The sequence below is a fragment of the Suncus etruscus genome, chromosome 10 (assembly GCF_024139225.1).
Source record: "Suncus etruscus isolate mSunEtr1 chromosome 10, mSunEtr1.pri.cur, whole genome shotgun sequence".
NCBI lineage: Eukaryota > Metazoa > Chordata > Mammalia > Eulipotyphla > Soricidae > Suncus > Suncus etruscus.
In genome coordinates, this window is record NC_064857.1 from 50,530,087 (window position 1) to 50,551,344 (window position 21,258).

The 21,258-nt window shown below is 46.4% G+C and overlaps 1 protein-coding gene across 1 annotated transcript in view; it reads left to right on the forward strand.

Moving 5' to 3' along the window:
• Positions 1-13,486: 13,486 nt before the first annotated feature.
• ZMYM5 (zinc finger MYM-type containing 5) overlaps positions 13,487-21,258 on the forward strand; it is a 40,224-nt gene continuing 32,452 nt past the window's right edge. The window contains exon 1 of the mRNA XM_049782564.1: positions 13,487-13,565. The gene's annotated coding sequence lies outside the window, so the exon portion shown is untranslated. The remainder of the gene's footprint in view (positions 13,566-21,258) is intronic.

The window sequence follows — 21,258 nt, forward strand, 5'->3', positions numbered from 1 at the left end:
AAAAAAAAAAAAAAAAAAAAAGAAAAAGAAAAAAAGAAAAAAAAAGAAATTGCTCCTGGCAGACTCAGGGGACCATATAGCATGCTGGATTTGAATCACCATCATTCTGCATGCAAGACAAATGTCCTACTTCCATGCTATCTCTCCAGCCTCTAACTGACATTTTCAAGAAGACATATAGGCTGAAAAAACAATACACCTATTTGGGTAAAAATTGAAAAAGAAGGGGCTGGCAAGGTGGCGCTAGAGGTAAGGTGTCTGCCTTGCAAGCGCTAGCCAAGGAAGGACCGTGGTTTGATCCCCCAGCATCCCATATGGTCCCCCCCCAAGCCAGGGGAAATTTCTGAATGCTTAGCCAGGAGTAACCCCTGAGCATCAAATGGATGTGGCCCCAAAAAACAAACAAAAATAATTGACAAAGAATGGTTAGCAGGTACCTCCTCATTTGAGAAAGGGTTATGCTTATATTTCTATAGATGGCAGCCCCCTGCCCAAGAAATTCTGGGTCTCATTATATCTCATCGAAGTAGAATTCTTTTTTTTTTTTTCCGAAGTAGAATTCTTACAAATGATAAAACCAAGCCACAGTTTCCTGCCGAATGAAATAAGGAACCCTCTAAGCCAAAGCATTCACACTCCTCAGATATAACACAGGATATTCAAGAGGAAGAAAAAAGGAAGCCAACAGTAATTCAGACAGGTAATTGAGTTAACAAGCCAACATGTCACTCTAAAGAAGAAATTACAAAATTTGTGAGTAATCAGATTAGAAATTCCAGTCCTGATTTTGGAGGAACTGGTTCAGCTCTCACTGCACTTTGTAATTTAGAAAATATTTCTTTTATATTTTTTCTTTTTCTTTTTTTGTGGTGGTGGTGGTGTGGTGTGGTGTGTTGTGTTGTTGTTGTTGTTGTGGTGGTGGTGGTGGTGGTAGGAAATATTTCTTACATAAACTCAATATTACAGTGCATGTGAGGTACTCCAAGTTTGGCTGCTTATTTCATCCAAAATTATTATAAGGATGATATATTAATAGGTCTAATCTGTTGGGGCATAAAGGTAAAATGGCTTAATTATGAAAGCTCTGTGGGTAAGACAGTATGTATATATAAGCCCAAAAGACTCTAAAATAACCATTGGGAAATTATTGAACAATTTGCAGGATATAGCCAACAAGATTCACAGGAATTGCTTCTTTTTCTGATAAAAGGTCTCCATGAAGATCTGAATAAAGCAAATATTAAAAAAGACATAAAGAGGAAAATAATGATCACCTTGATGACTTGAAAGCTGCAGAGTTGGGCCGAGTGATAGCACAGCGGTAGGGCATTTGCCTTGCATGCGGTTGACCAGGACAAACCTGGGTTCAATACGCAGCACATCCCATATGGTCTCCCAAGCCAGGAGTGATTTCTGAGCACATAGTCAGAAGTAACCCCTGAGTGTCACAGGGTATGACCCAAAAACAAAGGAAGGAAGAAGAAAGGAAGGAGGGAGGGAAGGAAGGAAGAAGAGAGAGGGAAAGAAAGATAGAAAGATGGGGCCGGAGAGATAGCATGGAGGTAAGGCATTTGCCTTTCATGCAGAAGGTCATCGGTTCGAATCCCGGCGTCCCATATGGTCCCCCGTGCCTGCCAGGAGCAATTTCTGAGCGCGGAGCCAGAAAAAACCCCTGAGCACTGCCAGGTGTGACCCAAAAACCAAAAAAAAAAAAAAGATAGAAAGATAGAAAGAAAGGAGAAAGAAAGAAAGAAAGAAAGAAAGAGAGAGAGAGAGAGAGAGAAAGAAAGAAGGAAAGAAGGAAAGAAAGAAGGAAAGAAGGAAAGAAGGAAAGAAAGAAGGAAAGAAAGAAAGAAAGAAAGAAAGAAAGAAAGAAAGAAAGAAAGAAAGAAAGAAAGAAAGAAAGAAAGAAAGAAAGAAAGAAAGAAAGAAAGAAAGAAAGAAAGCAAGAAAGAAAGAAAGAAAGAAAGAAAGAACGCTGGCAGAGCTGAAACACAAACTGCTCAATGAATTTATTTTTACACTATTTTTTTTACCCCTCCCCCCTATTTTTACACTATTTTTATGATCAGTTCAAATTCACAATCCAGAGCCTCAAAAAGTCACAAGAAAATGTCAGGCATTTGAGACCTTTATGCATCTATTTCTGCCACTAGAATTTACTGGTAAATGTACATTACGGGATTGCCTTAGGTTATTTTCCAAAGAGGAAAAACTGACAAATAACAACAGGCTTTACTTCAGTCACTAGAGGGCAGTAGGACTTTCTAAATGAGATTGAAATTTGGAAGTTACCACCTATGCTTTTAGTGCATCTGAAATGTTTTTCGTGTGATGCAGGTGGACGCAAAAATTACAGGCATATGTGGACTTTCTCTTAGAAAATCGTGACTTGTCACAGTATGTTGTTGATCCAAAGAACAATTTGAAGAAATGTAATTTATTTTTTGTTCTGAACCACTCACTATATGGGCTGGACGAAGGTCACTATTGTAAAATTGCAGCAAGACAATTGTGGTTTAAGTTTGATGATTAGGAAGTTTCAAATATTCCCATCTTTTCTTTGAAATTATTAGCATCTTAATTATCTTTGTACTTCAGTGGAACCAAAAGCAACTGATATAGCCACATAAGTTTTTTTTTGGGGGGAGAGGGTCACCCCCAGTGGTGCTCAGAGGTTACTCCTGGCTCTGTGCTCAGAAATTGCTCCTGGCAGGCTCGTGTGACCATATGGGATGCCAGTAATCAAACTCGGATCTGTCTGGGTCAGTTACGTACAAGGCAAATGCCCTACCACTGTACTATCTCTCCGGCTTCTCACATAAGTTATTTTCAAATTAAGTTTGTCTGCAATAATGTTCTAATGTTTTGTTTACAGGAGTCTACAGGAAAAGGAATTTGGATGCTGTGGACTCGAGCTACAGTATACTGTGCTCTTAACTCTTATTACTGTGCTTATTATAAGAATATATTATATAATATTATATATCACATATATAATATATTATATAAGAATATATATTTATATATAAAACATATATTTTGGGGGGGTCACACCTGGCAGTGCTCAGAGTTCACTCCTGGCTTTACACTCAGACATCACTTCTGGCAGGTTCAGGGGATCGTATTGGATGCCGAGTTTCAAATCACCATTTGTCCTGGATTGGCTGCGTGCAAGACAAACGCCCTAATGCTGTGCTATCTCTCCAGCTGCATTATTATTATTATTATTATTATTATTATTATTATTTTGGTTTTTGGGTCACCTGGTAGTGCTCAGGGGTTACTCCTGTCTATATGCTCAGAAATCGCTCCTGGCAGGCTCAGGGGACCACATGGGATGCCGGGATTCGAACCACTGTCCTTTTGCATGAAAGGCAAATGCATTACCTCCATGCTATCTCTCGGGCCCCCTTTTTTTAATAAAAAAAAACTCTATTTACTGATTGATTGGTTGTTGGGCCACACCTAGCAGTGCTCAGGGGTTACTCCTGGCTCTACAGTCAGAAATTGTCCCTGGGGTATGGGATGTATGGGATGCTGGAAATCGAACCAGGTCCCTCCTGGGTCGGCCACATGCAAGGCAAATGTCCTACCTCTGTGCTATCTCTCTGGCCCCATAAGAATATTTTAGAAGTTTACTTGAAATCTCAGTATGTCTGTAACTATTTTCTTTTTGTTTGTTTGTTTTGTTTTGGGCCACACCTGATGACCCTCAGGGGTTACTCATGGCTATGCACTCAGAAATCACTCCTGGCTCAGGAGTCATATGGGACACTGGGAATTGAACCAAGATCCGTCCTGTGTCAGCTGCATGCTAGGCAAACGCCCTACCACTGCACTATCGCGCTGGCCCCGTCTACAACTATTTTCTAATGTTTTGTCCATAGAAGACTATGAAAAGGGAACTTGGATGCTCTAGACTTATATTACAGTGCTCGAGAGTCTAGGGGCCAGAGAGATAGCACGGAGGCAAGGCATTTGCCTTTCATGCAGAAGGTCGGTGGTTCAAACCCCAGCATCCCATAGGGTCCCCCGAGCCTGTCAGGAGCAATTTCTGAGCATAGAGCCAGGAGTAACCCCTGAGCGCGGCTGGGTGTGACCCAAAAACCAAAAAAAAAAAAAAAAAAAAGAGTCTTATTACAGTGCTCAGGAATATTTAGCAACTTGGGGCCAGAAAGATAACACTTCGGTGGGGCATTTGCCTTGCATGCGGCCGACCTGGGAGAGACCTGGATTTGATTTCTGGCATCCTATATGGTTCCCTGAGCCTGCCAGGAGTGATTTCTGAGCACAGAGCCAGAAGTAATCCCTGAGCGCTGCTGGGTGTGGCCCAGAAACAAAAAATAAAAAAAAGGGCCCGGAGAGATAGCACAGCGGCGTTTGCCTTGCAAGCAGCCGATCCAGGACCAAAGGTGTTTGGTTCGAATCCCGGTGTCCCATATGGTCCCCCGTGCCTGCCAGGAGTTATTTCTGAGCAGACAGTCAGGAGTAACCCCTGAGCACCGCCGGGTGTGGCTCAAAAAAAAACAAAAAAAAAACAAAAAAAAAAGTAAAAAAAAAAAAAAGAGTATTTAGCAACATATGAAAAATATCTTTTGTGATATGTTTAAGACAGGATACGGAAAAATTGATTGGGTTGAGAATGATGTATATACAATCTAACCTATGACACTTTTACAGCCAAGTCTACCCCGACAGCAGTGATTGCTAGGAATTAGCAACTACAAGCAACTACCTTAAAATTTCTTCACCGCCTTTCCTGCTGACTTTATATTTAAGCAAGGCTTTCACCCATTCCCATATACCATACTACATGGGTCAGTTATACATTGTAACAGTTTGATCAATCAACTATGTGTGTGCATGTGTGTATATATGTTGGTCATTTGTTTGTTTGTTTTGTTTTGGGTCACACCCCGCAGTGCTCCGGGATTACTCCTGGCTCTATGCTCAGAAATCGCTCCTTGCAGGTTTGGGGGACCATATGGGATGCCGGGATTTGAACCACCGTCCTTCTGTATGCAAGACAAACACCCTACCTTGCTGCTTGCAAGGCAAATGCCGCTGTGTTATCTCTCCGGGCCCGTAAATTCATTTTTTTTGTGGAGGGTTGGACACACCTCCAGCAAGTTCAGGAATTGCTAGTTTTGTACTCAGTAATTATATCTGGTGGTGCTCAGGGGACTATATGGAATGCTCAGGACCAATCCTAAGTCAGCTGTGTGCAAGTGATGTCCCTAGCCCCTGTAATATCTCTCTAGCCTCTGTGAGTTTATGCTTCAGTTTAATACCTTGATAAAATGATTTTTTACTTGTGGAACTGTGATTTACACAGTTCATGGTAAGGTGTCATGCATGCAATATTCCAACTCCAAACTCTACCAGATTGTCTATTTCTCTAAAAAGTGTTTCCTCTTAAAAATTAAAACAAGGGGCCCAAGAAATAGCATGGAGGTAAGGCATTTACCTTTCACGCAGGTCGGTGGTTGGAATCCCGGCATCCCATATGGTCCCCTGAGCCTGCCAGGAGTGATTTCTGAGCGTAGAGCTAGGAGTAACCCCTGAGCACTGTTGGGTGTGACCCAAAAACAAAAGAACAAAAAAAAAAATGAAAACAAAACCTCTCCACGTTTTCCACAATAAAGTACATCGTGGCATACAGTTCTGTAGACCAGTTGTTTCTGTTGCCTTTGATCAGTTTTTATTTCCTTCCTATGTTTCCTTACATCCCACATGCAAGAGATAATTCTATGTCCTTTTCTTTCTTACTTCACTCAGCATGAAACTATTCAGATCCATCCATAAGCACCAAATTGTGATTTTTCCCTTTCTTGTAACTATTATTCCATTATTTATATATAATATTTATATAGTTCTATTTAACCAGTCATCTGTACTTGGACACGAGTTGTTTTGAGATTTTGGCTACGGAGAATAGTGTTGCAATAAACAAAGGAGTGCAAATGTCTAAGATTATTTTTTGTGAAGTCTTCAAAATTTTCCACATAAAAGATAGTTATCGGGCCCGGAAAGATAGCACAACGGCGTTTGCCTTGCAAGCAGCCGATCCAGAACCAAAGGTGATTGGTTCGAATCCCGGTGTCCCATATGGTCCCCCGTGCCTGCCAGGAGCTATTTCTGAGCAGACAGCCAGGATTAACCCCTGAGCAATGCTGGGTGTGGCCCAAAAACCAAGAAAAAAAAAAAAAAGACAGTTATCAACTAGAAGTAGGTTATATTTTCCTTTCCAGTTTGAATATTTATTTCACTGATGCTTTGATTCTATTGATATTCATAATTTCCCTTTTGTTTTGTGGCCATATCCAGTGATGCTCAGGGCTTACTCCTTGCTCTGCACTCAGGAATTACTCCTGGTGGTGCTTGGGGGACTATACAGGATGCTAGGGATAAAACCTAAGTTAGCTGCATGCAAGAAAAATACCTACCTTACCTGCTGTACTGTCGCACCAGTCCCAATAAATTCCTTTTTAAAATTGTTTTCTTCTTGGGGCCGGAGCAGTGGTGAAAGCCATAAGGGATCTGCCTTGCGAGTGCTAGCCTAGGATGGACCGTGGTTCAATTCTCCAGCGTTCCATATGGTCCCCCAAGCCAGCAGCGATTTCTGAGTGCATAGCCAGGAGTAACCCCTAAGCATCACTGGGTGTGGCTCAGAAACCAAAAAAAAAAAAAAAGTTTTCTTCTCACTTTCCCTTGGTGGTTGTCTCTGAGTACACCTACCTGGCTGTAGTCCACACACATTTTTCGCTATGCTCTTTGCTTGGACTTGCGCATCAGGTTTAGTCTTACATATGTAGTAGTTTGTACTGTTTTTACTGTTTTGCACTCCTAATTGAGGCACCCAAATTGTGGTTGTGTTGTTCTTAGGGACACAGAGGGGCTTACAAAAATGCTCTCCAGAGGTCACATCAGATGTGATTGGTGGTCACACTACTTCTTAGCTGGGGTTGCCTCTCCTTTTTGTATTGCTTACATACACCTGGCTGTGGTTCAGTTAGAAACTGCTTATTACATGATGGCAGACAGCAGAGCTGTCAAGCTGAAAATACAGAATTACTCAAATTACCCTAAGTACATGTGAGCTATGCTGTAATTTTTCAGCCTCCAGTAATTATTTTTGTCCCAAAAGTAACTGTTTTCAAAACATCACTGACTTATTGTCATTACATCTTATTAATGGTGAGAGATCACAGTCTGCATAATAGTGCCTTGTTTTTTGTTTTTTGTTTTTTTTGCAACACCCATTGATGCTCCTAGTTCTGCACTAAGGAATCACTCCTGGTAGGTCTGGTGACCATAAGGGATGCAAGAGATTGAACCTGCGTTGGCTGCATGCAAGGCAAGTGTCCTAACTGCTGTGCTATTACCCTGATCCCTTACTAGAACATCTTATAGGGGCCATTTCAAGGGCAGCTCAAGCCATATAGTGCTAGAAGCCTGCAGTGATGGAGGCCACTAGGGCCACACGCGAAGTGGGAGAAGAGGTGGGAAATCAGTGAGAACCAAATTCAGAGTCTTTTACATATCACCTGAGCAATCACTGTAAGCCTAATATTGCTTTTTAGACTCCATTATGTGGCTCAGTTGCAAAACACATACTTTATGCTTTGCACATGCTCAGTAGCAAAACACATGCTTTGCATGTGTAAGACTGGTTTTATCCCTGGCACAATAAAATACTAAGATTTAGAAACTATAAAATCCAGACTGAAATTGTTATCTATTATTAGAACTATCTTTAAGACAATATTTATTTTTTATTGTTAAATTATCTTTATTTAAACACCGTGATTACAAATGATTGTAGTTGTATGATTACAGTCATATAAAGAGCACCCCCCCTCACCACTGCAAGATTCCTACCACCAATTTCCCAGATCTCCCTCCTCCCCACCCCACCCACACCTATACTGGAGACAGGCTTTCTACTTCCCTCATTCATTCACATTGTTAGGATAGTTCTCAGTGTACCGTATTTTCCGGCGTATAAGACGACCCCCTAATTTTGCAGTTAAAACATAGATTTAGCCCGATATTAGCTGTATCGGACAGAACGATCCTGTGCTGCATGTGCTGCATGTGTTCCTGTGCTCATGTACCACAGTGAGCCAATCACAACAAGCAAAGGTCCAAAGGTTATACTGTAATAGACTTCCTCTCTGACTCTGGCCAATCTGAGCAGGCTTTTGACAGTGTAGATTCGGGTCCAGACATTGTCTAATTTACATGCATAAAAAGCCTACTTGGATTGGCTGAGTGAGAGAGGCGGTCCGAGCAGCCTGGCAGTGATTGGTGCAGGATTGAGTTGGAAAATTCGTTTTGTGGCAATATTCAGACAATTTTCGTTTAGTGGCAATATTCAGACAATTTTCGTTTAGTGGCATATTGAAACATTTGTTGGGATATACTTGGCGTATAAGACGACCCCCGATTTTCGGTTGACTTTTTTTGTTTCAAAAGTCGTCTTATACACCGGAAAATACGGTAGTTATTTCTCTGACTGCACTCACCACTCTATGTGGGAGCTTCATGTCATAAGCTGCACCTACCAGCCTTCATCTCTCTTGTCTCTGAGATACTGCTAAAAATGTCTTTCATTTTTCTTAAAATTATCTATTTTCTTTTTTCCCTTTTTTTTTTTTGGGTCATACTCAACAGTTACTCCTGGCTCTATGCTCAGAAATCTCTCCTGGGGGCTGGGAAGGTGGCGCTAAAGGTAAGGTGTCTGCCTTGCAAGCGCTAGCGTAGGATGGACCGTGGTTCGATCCCCCGGTGTCCCATATGGTCCCCCCAAGCCAGGGGCGATTTCTGAGCCCATAGTCAGGAGTAATCCCTGAGCGTCAAATGGGTGTGGCCCAAAAACCAAAAAAAAAAAAAAGAAAAAAAAAAGAAAAAAAAAAAAAAGAAATCTCTCCTGGCAAGCTCGGTGGACCATATGGGATGCCGGAATTTGAACCACCGTCCTGCATGCAAGGAAATGCCCTACCTCCATGCTATCTCTCTGGCCTCACAATATCTATTTTCTATTTACTGATTGTGTTGTGTCTATACTTAATAACTCAAATATTTGTTTAGATCTTTTATATTTCAGCTCACTCTTCAGAAGTACCTAGATAAGTAGGTCTGCTTAGGTGTGATGCTGAACATAAAACTTTGGACTTCAATTGTCAAGTACACAAAATCTTCTTATTCTGTTAATTTTTTTGTTTTTGGGTCATACTCTGTAGCGTTCAGGGGATACTCCTGGCTCTATGGCTCAGAAATCGCTCCTGGCAGGCTCGGGGGACCATATGGGATGCCGAGATTCAAACCACCGTCCTTCTTCATGCAAGGCAAACGCCCTACCTCTAATTCTGTTAATCTCTCCGGTCCCTCATTCTGTTAATTTTATGTGAAAATTTAGAGTTTTGCCAACTTACTAATCACATAATTACAAAGCAATGTAATTCATTATGGTGGTTGCTTTTTTTTTTTTTTTTTTTTTGGTTTGGTTGGAGTTTAGGGCCACACACAGCAGTGCTCAGTACTCACTATTAGTTCAGGGATCAGTTACTGGGTACCTGGATTTGCCATGTGCAAGGCATGCACTCTACCAACTGTACTATTTATCTCCTGGATTTTACTATTTTGGGGGGCTACACTCAGGGATTAATCCTGGCATTGCGCTCCTGGGTCATTTCTGGCGGTGTTCTGGGTATCATAAGGGATGCTGAGGATCCAACCAGGCTCAGGTGCTTGTAAAACAAACGCCCTACCAACTGTGCTTTCTCTCGGCTCTGGCCCCTGAAATTTTTTTTAAACGTGAGATAGCACAGCAGTAGGGCATTGACCTTGCTCAAGACGGACCTGGGACAGACCCCGGTTCGATTCCCCGTCCCCCGAGCTTGCCAGGAATAACCCCTAAGTGCTGCGGGACTAGCCCCCCCCCCAAAAAAAAAAACAAAAAAAACCTAAAGTGAACCAAACAACGTGGCACTCACAATTCATCTAAAGACAAATCACTGCGACCAGTAATATTCCTCTTACGAAGGAGTCGGTATAGAGAAAAAATACTTAAGATTGCACAGGGCCAACCCAGGTTTTCAAGCTCAGCACTGCATTCCAGGTACCTTGGTGTAGCCCAAAGCTTTTTTGTTTTTTGTTTTTTGCCGCACACAGCATTGCTTAGGGGTTACTCCTGTGAAGCACGGGGGACCATATGGGGTACCGTGGGCGCTTGCGAGGCAAACGACCTGCCGCTGTGCTATCTCTGGGGCCCCAAGCCTAAAGCTTTCGTTTTTGTTTTGGCGCCACAAGCTGGCGGCGCTCTGGTGTTACTCCTGGCTCTGCCGGGGATCGAACCCGGGTCCGTATCCGGTCCACTGCTCAGGACCTTTCTTTTCTTTTTTTTTTCTTTTCTTTTTTTTTTTTTTTTGTTTTTGGGCCACACCCTGTGACACTCAGGGGTTACTCCTGGCTATGCACTCAGAAGTTGCTCCTGGCTTCTTGGGGGACCATATGGGACGCCGGGGGATCGAACCGCGGTCGAACCGCGGTCCGTCCTAGGCTAGCGCAGGCAAGGCAGGCACCTTACCTCCAGCGCCACCGCCCGGCCCCATCTTTTTTTTTTTTTTTTTGTTTCAGCTCAAAGCTTTTAAAAAATACACTTTGGAATTTCAGAAGTGTCCGTGGAAAATGTAAAAGAGCAAACAGGACTCTCATTAATCTTAGTCACTCACGTGTATCCATTTGAAACCATTGCTCTTTCAGGAGGTGGCTTTGTTCACGAGCTCCCGCACAAGGTTTTGTCCTTTGACCTCTTTCCACCCCCCCCCCTTTTTAAATCGCACCATGATCACAAGCATGTTTGTAGTTGGGTTTCAGCCATAAACAGATTTTGACCCCTTCTGAGACCCTGCGCACATCACAGCCAGGAACAGCACCGCCTGCAACACCTGCTGTATAGGTCGGCACCAACCCAACCCTGGAAGGGGAGAGCCGAGCTCTGGGCCAGGCAGCCGTCTGTCCCTCTATGACTTGCCTGCCTATCCAGTCCAGTCTCCAAACACCATCCGGAGATGGAGATGCTCCTATCTCCTATCCACACCCTCTGTTAGAATCCAGTTTGGTTTAGAAATGAACTGTTTGGTTTAGAAGTGAACTGTTAGAAATGAACTGTTGCTGTTTACAACAGCAAACCTGGTATTGCTGTTGAGTCTAAGTGCATTCATGACAGGCTGCAATTTAAGGTAGAAAGACTAGGCCCAGAACAGTCAGTTCCTGTACCTGGACCCTATGGATATATTCAAGCAATTGGCTTCCTGGTCAGATATCGGAGGCCGAACAGCCGTGGGCAGATAGCCAGCCAGATGACACCATCTCATGAATCTGGAGATGCCTCATCACCCCTCACTGAGCTGACAGCCTCCATAACTGTCTGATGCTACTCTGATGCTACTTTTGAGCTCCAACCAATCCTAGACCGACCTTACATTAAGAACCAATAATTTGGGGCCGGAGAGATAGCATGGAGGTAAGGCGTTTGCCTCTCATGCAGGAGGTCATCGGTTCGAATCCCGGCGTCCCATATATGGTCCTCCCGTGCCTGCCAGGAGCAATTTCTGAGCCTGGAGCCAGGAATAACCCCTGAGCACTGCCGGGTGTGACCCAAAAACCACAAAAAAAAAAAAAAAAAAAAAAAAAGAACCAATAATTTGGGGGCTGGAGAGATAGCATGGAGGTAGGGCGTTTGCCTTTCATGCAGGAGGTCATCAGTTCGAATCCCGGCGTCCCATATGATCCCCCGTGCCTGCCAGGAGCAATTTCTGAGCCTGGAGCCAGGAATAACCTGAGCACTGCCGGGTGTGACCCAAAAACCACAAAAAAAAAAAAAAAAAAAAAAAAAAAAAGAACCAAGCAGCCGATCCAGGACCAAAGGTGGTTGGTTCGAATCCCGGCGTCCCATATGGTCCCCCGTGCCTGCCAGGAGCTATTTCTGAGCAGACAGCCAGGAGTAACCCCTGAGCACTGCCGGGTGTGGCCCAGAAACCAAAAAAAAAAAAAGAAAAGAAAAAAAGAAAAAAAAAAAGAAAAAGAAAAAAAAAGAAACCAATAATTTTGAGCCTGAGAGATAGCATGGAGGTAAGGCATTTGCCTTGCATGCAGGACAGTGGTTCGAATCCCGGCATCTCCTATGGTACCCCGAGACTGCCAGGAGCGATTTCTGAGTGTAGAGCCAGGAGTGACCCCTGAGTGCTGTGGGGTGTGACCCCAAAACAAAAACAAAAAAACAAGAACCAATACTTTTTTAAAAAGATCAATACTCAGAGGCGGGGAGTCCCCTAAACTGGGCCCTCGGAACCCTTTTAAACTTGGCCTGTGCGTCATTCTGGGGTGTGTGTGTGTGTGTCCTCATTTCTCAGATGTTGGAGCCCAGCCCGCTGGAATAAACTCCCTGGCGTTGTCATTCATTACGGCCTGTGTCCCTGGTGGTCGTGAGCTAGGGACTTCGCACCTCCACAAGCAAGGCTGCTTCTCAACGTCCCGGGGCCACTAGGCCGTTTTCCCTGTCGTCCAGTCCGCCGCCCTGGCCCAGGAGTTGCGGGGGACGGGGAATACAGGAGGCGCGTCCCCCAGGAAGCTCCCGCGCGGGCCACAGGCGTCCTCGCAGCGGGGCTGCTTTGGGCTCCGGGAAGCGAAGCCACGGCGTCCGCGCGGGCCACCCCGGAGCCGGGGACGCTCCGCTTAGCGGAGTGTCGGCGCCGGGCGAGGCCGCAGCCCCGGGCAGCCAGCTCGGAGGGAGGGAGGGAGCCGTGAGGGAGCGGCGTCCGGGCCAGTCACCGCGGCCCTCGAGTGCACAGGCCGCCCTTCCGCTCCGTCCGGCAGCGGCCTCGTGGGGCGTCCCGGCTTCTTCCCGGTCCTCCGGGGCTTCGGTCTTGACCACTGACCGGGTCGCGCGTTCTGAGTGGGCCCGACACAATGGAGGCCGCAGAACTAAACTAAACTTCCCTCAGCCAGGACGGGCTGTGCGGGGAGGCGAGCTCGGAGACCCTGCGGGGGATTCGGGCTACCGGGCTAGGAAGAGGGGCGACTTCTTGGAGGCCGAGGTCTCCTCGGAGCAGGCGGGAAACCGGCACTGCGCCAGAGGAGAGAACGAGCCTGCGAGGGGCCGAGCGACGCCGAGCGACCCTCACGCAGAAGGCGGGGCCACGCGGGGCGGGGGCGTGGCCGGCGTCGAAGGACGACCTTCCGGACCGCCTCCTCATTGGCGGTAGGCGTGACGGAAGGCGGAGGCACCCAATAGCGCGGCGGGAACTTTTCAGCCCGCCCCTCGCGCCCGCCAATGAGGAGCAGGGGCGGGGCCTGCCGCGCCACCGCCGCCTCCGCCTCCGCCTCCTCGTCGTCGCCTCAGCGCTCCTGCCGGGCCTGGACGGAGCGGAGCGGAGCCGAGGCTATCCGAGCCGAGTTGCGCGTCGCCGCCGCCGAGGGGTCGGGCTGGGCGAGGAGGAGGCGGCGGAGGCGGGAGGTCGGGACGGTCCGCTCGGCGGAGCCGCGGCCGGAGCCGGGTGAGGCGTCTCTCCTCTCTTCTCTCCTCTTCTCGGCGCTGCGGTGCGGGCGGCGCGAGGGGGCGGCGGCTGAGGCGAGGGAGGTGAGTGCGGGAAGGAAGGAAGCCAGAAGCAAGCAGGCCTCGGACCTGAGGCTGAGGCTGAGGCGGTCGCCGGCTCGGCTTCCGGGGTGGCGGCGTGTCCTCAGCCTCCGTGCGGGGGCGCCGCCGCGTTGCCCAAGTTTTTCCGGGCGCTTCCACTTCTGCTGCGGAGTTTCTTTGCTTTCCCTTTTTTGGGGTCACACCCGGCAGCGCTCGGGGGTTCCTCCGGCTCCTGGCAGGCTCAAGGGGGATGGACCCTGTGGCATGCCGCGTGCAGGCTCTCCCTCAGTTTACCTGGGGGCCGCAGGGGGGTCCTTGAGTGCAAAGTCAGTAGGAAGCCTCGAACGTTGGGGGGTGTGACCCAAACAACTAAAACAACAAAACAAAACAAAACAAAGAAAGATTCCTCTAGGGCAAGAGGGCCGCGAGTTTGAGACCCCTGCATGGCATTCGAACCACTGTCCTTCTGCATGCAAGGCGAACGCTCTGTCTCTGTCTCTGTCTCTCTCTTCCTAATGGCGGACGGAAGCTGCGCCCACTCGGGGCTCGGGCTCGGGCCCTGAGGCGCCCTTCCGGCCGCGGGCTCGGCGACCTGCCCCTTCCCGGGACGGACGGGACTCGTCCGAGGGGACTCTGAGGGGCTCTGAGGGAGGCGACGGCGGGGCTCGCCGGCCGGGAGGTCTCGCGATAGCCCGCGCGACGTGAAGGCCTCGCGCCGCCTCGTTCTCGCCGCCCGCCCGAACGAACGAACGCACTCGGAGACGCCAGCCCGCCTTTGTCCCTTGGAGCGCGGGCTGAGCTCGGGCTTCTTCGGCGGTTTGGGGAACCCCCCTGCCGCCACGGCCCGCCCCGCCCTCCCCTCTGCTGGCCGGCGGCGGAGTTCGCTCCCGTCGCCCAGCCCCGAACGGAGAGGCCCGGAGTCAGTCAACCTCTGGCCGCTGTGGTGAGGTTTGGGCCGGAGCCGAAGCCGATGTTCCGTGCCCCGAGTTTGAAGGTGACCAGGCTTTGATTTTGGGCACACAGCGTGGAGCGCTGGTGCCAGGGCAGGCCTCTGTGCCCCGGACTCAGTGCTCAGGGTCCAGTCTCGAAACCTGCAGTTCTCGCACTTGTGCTAGCTTCTTGCTGAGCGCACACTTAGGTCTCCTCTCTTTCTCCTCCACCCCACACTTTCATTTTTTCCCCCATTTGGACCACATCCTGGCAGGCTGAGGGGAGCTTATGGATGCTAAGGATCAGACCCAGTCGGCAAGGCCTGGCCAATGGGAATGTAATCCCCTGACACCCTGATGGTTTCTGCAAACCCTGGGGCTTACCGTGAACCTATATAGCCTGGCAGGCTCTCCCCAATCATATCAAAATGTTAATTTAGGGGCGAAGAGATACCATGGAGGCCGAGCGTTGTTTGCCTTGCATGCAGAAGGTAGGTGGTTCGAATCCCGGCATCCCACATGTCCCCCCGAGCCTGCCCGGAGCGATTTCTGAGCTTAGAGCTAGGAGGAACCCCTGAACGCTGACGCTGTCGGGTGTGACCCTCCCCCCCCAAAAAAAGTTAATTTAGCTCAAGACCTAGGGATAAAGTGCTGTCATTAACTCTTAAAAGTTTCATTTAGGTAGAGCCTACCTTAGGAAGCTCATTTTATACGTTCTATGATTATTTTAGTGAGATCCAGGATGCTTGTGGAACAACTAATGTCTTCATTAGTTCATTTAGGAAACTAAATTTTGACAGTAACAAAATAGTGACTCAGCTGTGATTATTCAGAAGAGCCATTTACAGTGTTTCTAAATATTTGTAGTATGTAGTACAAAGAACTAGATTTTAACTTAGTTGTAATCTAATTGTACAGATTTCTGCTCTCATTTACTTTGGCAAGGACAAACTAAATTAGGATCAAGAAATAAAGCTTTGGACCGGAGAGATAGCATGGAGGTAAGGCGTTTGCCTTTCATGCCGAAGGTCATCAGTTCGAATCCCAGAGTCCCATATGGTCCCCCGTGCCTGCCAGGAGCAATTTCTGAGCATGGAGCCAGGAGTATCTCCTGAGCACTGCCGGGTGTGACCCAAAAACCACAAAAACAAAAACAAAAGAAATAAAGCTTTGGGATCGGTGAGATAGCACAGCGATAGGACATTTGCCTTAAATGCTGAAAGACTGCGGTTCAAATCCCGGCATCCCATCCGTTCCCCCGAGCCTGCCAGAACAGACTTTTGAGCGTAGAGCCAGGATTATAATCCCTGAGCACTGCCAGGTGGGTGGTGTGACCCAAAAACCAAAAAAAAAAAAAAAGAGTCTAGTATAGGACAATTCTTTTGACTGTTTGGGGACGCTCTCAGTCATATTTGTGTGGGATGGGAGACACATCCTACAGGGCCCAGGGAACCTGGAAGGTTTCAAATGTCAAACCAAGGACTCATTTATGCAGAGCATGCATTCAAGACATTTGAGCTATCTTCCCAGTCCTGAGTCTTTAGGCCTGGTTCATAGTTCCTCAGAGAATAATGTTTTTGAGGAAGAATTCTTTTTTTTTTTTTTTTTTAAACAAACACATGCCTTACTGCTGTGTTATCGCTCTGGCTTTCTTAAACACATTTTTTTTTTTTTTTTTGGTTTTTGGGCCACACCCGGTAACACTCAGGGGTTACTCCTGGCTATGTGCTCAGAAGTTGCTCCTGGCTTGGGGGACCATATGGGACACCGGGGGATCGAACCGCGGTCCGTCCAAGGCTAGTGCAGGCAAGGCAGGCACCTTACCTTTAGCGCCACCGCCCGGCCCCTTGAGGAAGAATTCTTCCGGTAAGGATCTCCATTCTCTCCATACTCCAGAAAATAGTAGTTTGGAAGTCAGCTTACTCAGAATGGAGTGAAAAGAAAACATTCATGAGGCATACACTGTGGCTTGGTAAACTTGGGACAGAATTCTTGGATCTCTGCAAAGACAAGAGCTTTTATCATAGGTGAAAAAACCTGTTATAATCAGCATGCAGCGTGTTGGGATCTAGGATTTTCATCCCTTACCTTAGTCACCTACTCTTACAGGACTATTGGAGCTACAGGTTCTTAGACCCTTTGAAGATTTCACAGTGTACATCAGTTCATTTATCTGGGTTATTTTTGTCCCTACTTTTAGAATTTCTGTTAAGTTAACTGAGTTATCTGTTCATCTTACAAAATGTGTTCCCTTTATTCTTTTCCTTGAGAGTAGAGATTCCTTGAAGGTAGTGACCCTTCCTAGGTTGTGTGGGGTAATGTGGGGATTTAGAAAGACATGTACTTAGTTTGGATATTTGGGAACTAATCTCTAAGATTTGATTTCTTTTTGGATTTTGGGCCCCACTGGACTGCACTCCTGGTTCTGTGCTTAGAAATTGCTCCCGGCAGGCTCAGGGGAACTATATGGGATGCTGGGAATCGAACTCAGTTCTGTCCTGGGTTGGCTGCATGCAAGGCATGCTATCTCTCCAGCCCTATCCTTTTTTTGGTCACACCCTGCAGTACTGGGAATTACTCCTGGCTCTGCACTCAGAAGTCGCTCCTGGCAGGCTCTGGGGACCTTATGGGATGCTGGGATTTGAACCAAGGTCCTTGTGCATGCAAGGCGAACTCCCTACCTCCATGCTATCTCTCCGGCCCCAACAGCCCTATCTTTTTGGCTTTTGGGCCACACCCGTGGCACTCGGGTTACTCCTGGCTATCTGCTCAGAAATAGCTCCGAACCAACCACCTTAGGTCCTGGATCAGCTGATTGCAAGGCAAACTCTGCTGTGCTATCTCTCTCCGGCCCACAGCCCTTTTTTTTTTATTTTTTATTTTTGGTCACACCAGGCAGTGCTCAGAGGTTACTCCTGACTCTATGCTCAGAAATCCCCCCTGGCAGGCATGGGGGTGGAGGGGAGGACCATTTCAAACCACTGTCCTTCTGCTTGGAAGGTTATCTCTTTGGCCCCAGCCCTATCTTTTCAATGTCTATTTTTTTTCACACTTTAACACATATCAGTCATATTCCTTAACATTGAACCAGGTATGTCTGGCCTTTACATCTTTTTTTTTTTTAAATTTTATATGGGAATGCCTGTATTATATATACTCACTAAACAGCTAACTTTGGAATTGAATATTTTATGTAAATTCATAAATATTTGCTAAGATTAGTTATTTGATACAAATCTACAAATTTACCATAAAACATGTTTTAGAATTAATTTGTGATATGGGGCTGGAGTGGTGGCATAGTGGTAGGGCATTTGCCTTGCATGCGGCTGACCTAGGATGGACCGCGGTTTGACCACCCCCCCCCCCAACATCCCATATGGTCCCCTAAGCCAGGAGCAATTTCTGAGCACATAGCCAGAAGTGACCTCTGTGCCTCATCGTGTGTGGCCCAAAAACCAAAATAATGAATATAGAGATACTTCCCTGGTATTTACTTTTTAATGCTTTATAAGCAGATGAGGAGGTCAGAGAGAGTATATATAGGGTTTAAGATATTTGTCTTGCGCTTTGCAGACTCAGTCCCTGAGTCCCAGGAGTGATCCTGGAGTACCTCTAGATGTCTCCCTAAGTAAGCTAAAATCTGTTCCATAAACAGTTCAGTTAATTTTTCTCTTCTTGTACTAAACTTGTCTCAACATTTCTGCATTAGTTTTTACTTGTAAGTTTTGTTTGCATATAAACTTTTTTGTTTGTTTTTGGGCCACACCGGTGACTAAGGGCTCATTCCTGGCTATGCGCTCAGAAATCTCTCCTGACTTGGAGGACTATATAGGATGCCAGGTTTGATTGAACTGCGGTCTGCCCTAAGTTAGCGCGTGCAAGGCAAAAGCTCTACTGATTGTGCCACCATGCTGGCCCCTGCATATAAACTTAGTTGTTGACGGTCTACTGAATTCTTTAGGTTTTGTGTTTTGTTTTGTTTTGTTTTTGTTTTTGTTTTTGGGTCACATCCGGTGACACCCAGGGGTAACTCCTCCTGGCTCTGTGCTCAGAAATTATTTCTGTCAGGCTCTGGTGATCACATGGAATGCCCGGAATTGAACCGGGGTCCATCCAGGGTTGGTGCTGGAAAGGTAAATGCCCTACCACTGCACTATCTCTCAGGTCCCTCTTTAGTTATTAGTGTTTTTTTGTGTTTTTTTTTGGGTCACACCCTGCAATGCTCAGGGGTTACTCCTGCCAGGCATGGGGAACCATATGGGATGCCGGGATTCAAACCACCTTCCTTCTGCATGCAAGGCAAATGCCTTACCTCCATGTTATCTCCGGCCCCTAGTGTTTTTTTTAATTGAACATGGTGTCAGGAAAATTAATGATACTCATGTTCTAATAACTTTTTTGGGGGCATGCTCAGGGATGACTCTTGTTTTGGAGCCTCAGGATTTCACCTGGCAGTGCACGAGGAATCGTATGGGATGCCAGGGGTCAATCTGGGTTGGCCACATACAAAGCAAGCACCCTATCAGCTACTCTATTGCTACAGCTCATCATGTTGTAACTTAAGAATTAAAGATTTCGGGGCCGGAGAGATAGCATGGAGGTAAGGTGTTTGCCTTCCATGCAGGAGGTCATCGGTTTGAATCCCGGTGCCCCATATGGTCCCCTGTGCCTGCCAGGAGCAATTTCTGAGCCTGGAGCCAGAAATAACCCCTGAGCACTGCCGGGTGTGACCCAAAAAACCACAAGAAAAAAAAAAGAATTAAAGATTTCTGGGCCGGTGCGGTGGCGGTAGAGGTAAGGTGTCTGCCTTGCCTGCGCTAGCCTTGGACGGACCGAGGTTCGATCCCCATATGGTCTCCCAAGCCAGGAGCGACTTCTGAGTGCATAGCCAGGAGTAACCCCTGAGCATTACCGGGTGTGGCCCAAAAACCAAAAAAAAAAAAAAAGAGAGAGAATTAAAATTTCACAATTTTTTTTTTTTTTTTTTTTTGTTTTTTGTTTTTAAAATTTCACAATTTTAAGTATTTAGCTGATGTGAGCCTCAGTGGAATAGCCTTGCCTTATATGCATGGCCTCCCATTTCAAACAATAAAAGTTATGCTTTAAAAAGGTTTTGACACTGAGAGGGCCTGGAGAGATAGCACAGCGGCGTTTGCCTTGCAAGCAGCCAATCCAGGACCAAAGGTGGTTGGTTCGAATCCCGGTGTCCCATATGGTCCCCCGTGCCTGCCAGGAGCTATTTCTAAGCAGAAAGTCAGGAGTAACCCCTGAGCATAGCCGGGTGTGGCCCAAAACCCCCCCCCCAAAAAAAAAAAAAAAGGTTTTGACACTGAGGGGGCCCAAGCCATAGCATAAAGGGTAGGGCATTTGCCTTGCATGCAGCTCACCCATATTCGATCCTTGGCATCCTGTATGGTCCCCTGAATCTGCCAGGAGTGATTTGAGGTAAAGCCAGGAGTAACACTTGAGCATTGCTTCCCTCCCAAAATAGTGACATTGATGAGGGTCAGGGATGTGACTCTGGGTTATGTGGGATTCCCATTCTGCAACAAAGACTACAAATATGACACTGAACATTGTATACGTTTTAAAATGGTTAAAATGACAAAATTTCTGCAGTTGGCCACCATTTTTAAAAAGGCAAATGTTGGAACATTTAGGTAAATTATAACTGAGATATTGCTAAAAGTAGTTCACCACAGAACCGATATATTAGGATTATGTATCAATATTTTTTATCTTTGAGAGTTAGCTCTTATCTCTCTTTTTTTGGGGTTGGTTTTTGGGTCATACCTAGTGGCATTCAGGTTACTCCTGGCTCTGTGCTCAGAAATCATCTCTGGAAGGCTCTGAGGACCACATGGAATGCCGGGATTCGAACCACTGTCTGTCCTGTGTTGGTTGTGTGCAAGGCAAATGCTTACCGCTGTACTATGGCTTTGGCCCAGCTCTTAACTCTTTTAAAGTATCTTGCAAACTTTGAAGGTATAACCATTATCAAAAGATAGATATTATTATCTAAAGATATTTAGGTTTCAGCCTGACTTTTGTCTCATGTACTAGACAAAAGGTAAAATTTTGCATCTGCTTTCTTTGTGTTGATTTTCCTTTTATTTTACCTTGCTTCATTTTATATCAACTCCCATTGAATTAAAATAAAACATGTTGGTGCCGGAGCAATAGCATCCCATATGGAATGCCAGGAATTGAACCCCAGGTCTGTGCTGGGTCAGTTGAATGCTCTACCGCTGTGCTATCTCTCAGGCTCCTATTCCTAGAGCTAGATTTTAAACACCTTCTCTTGACAGGGAGACTTAACTTTTTTCCCCTTTCTCCTTACTGCCCTCTAATCCTTCCTTGGTGGTGGTGGTGGTGCTGCTGCTGCTGCAAACAGTGACCTGGATGTCAAACACTTAGCTGATTGAATTTTGCATCTGCCTCTTGTGGTGCTCATGAGGTTGTGAAATTTGCATGTAACCTGAGAACTTGTAGGCATTACAGAAGTAAGGCATAAAGGCAGGGATTGTTTTAAACAACAATTTTTTTTGTTGTTGAAATGATTATTACTATTTGAAGTTTTCCCCCTATGTTCCATCCTATGCTAGCGCTTGCAAGGCAGACACCTTACCTCTAGCGCCACCTTCCCGGCCCCTTTTCCCCCACTTTTTGTCATTGTTGAAG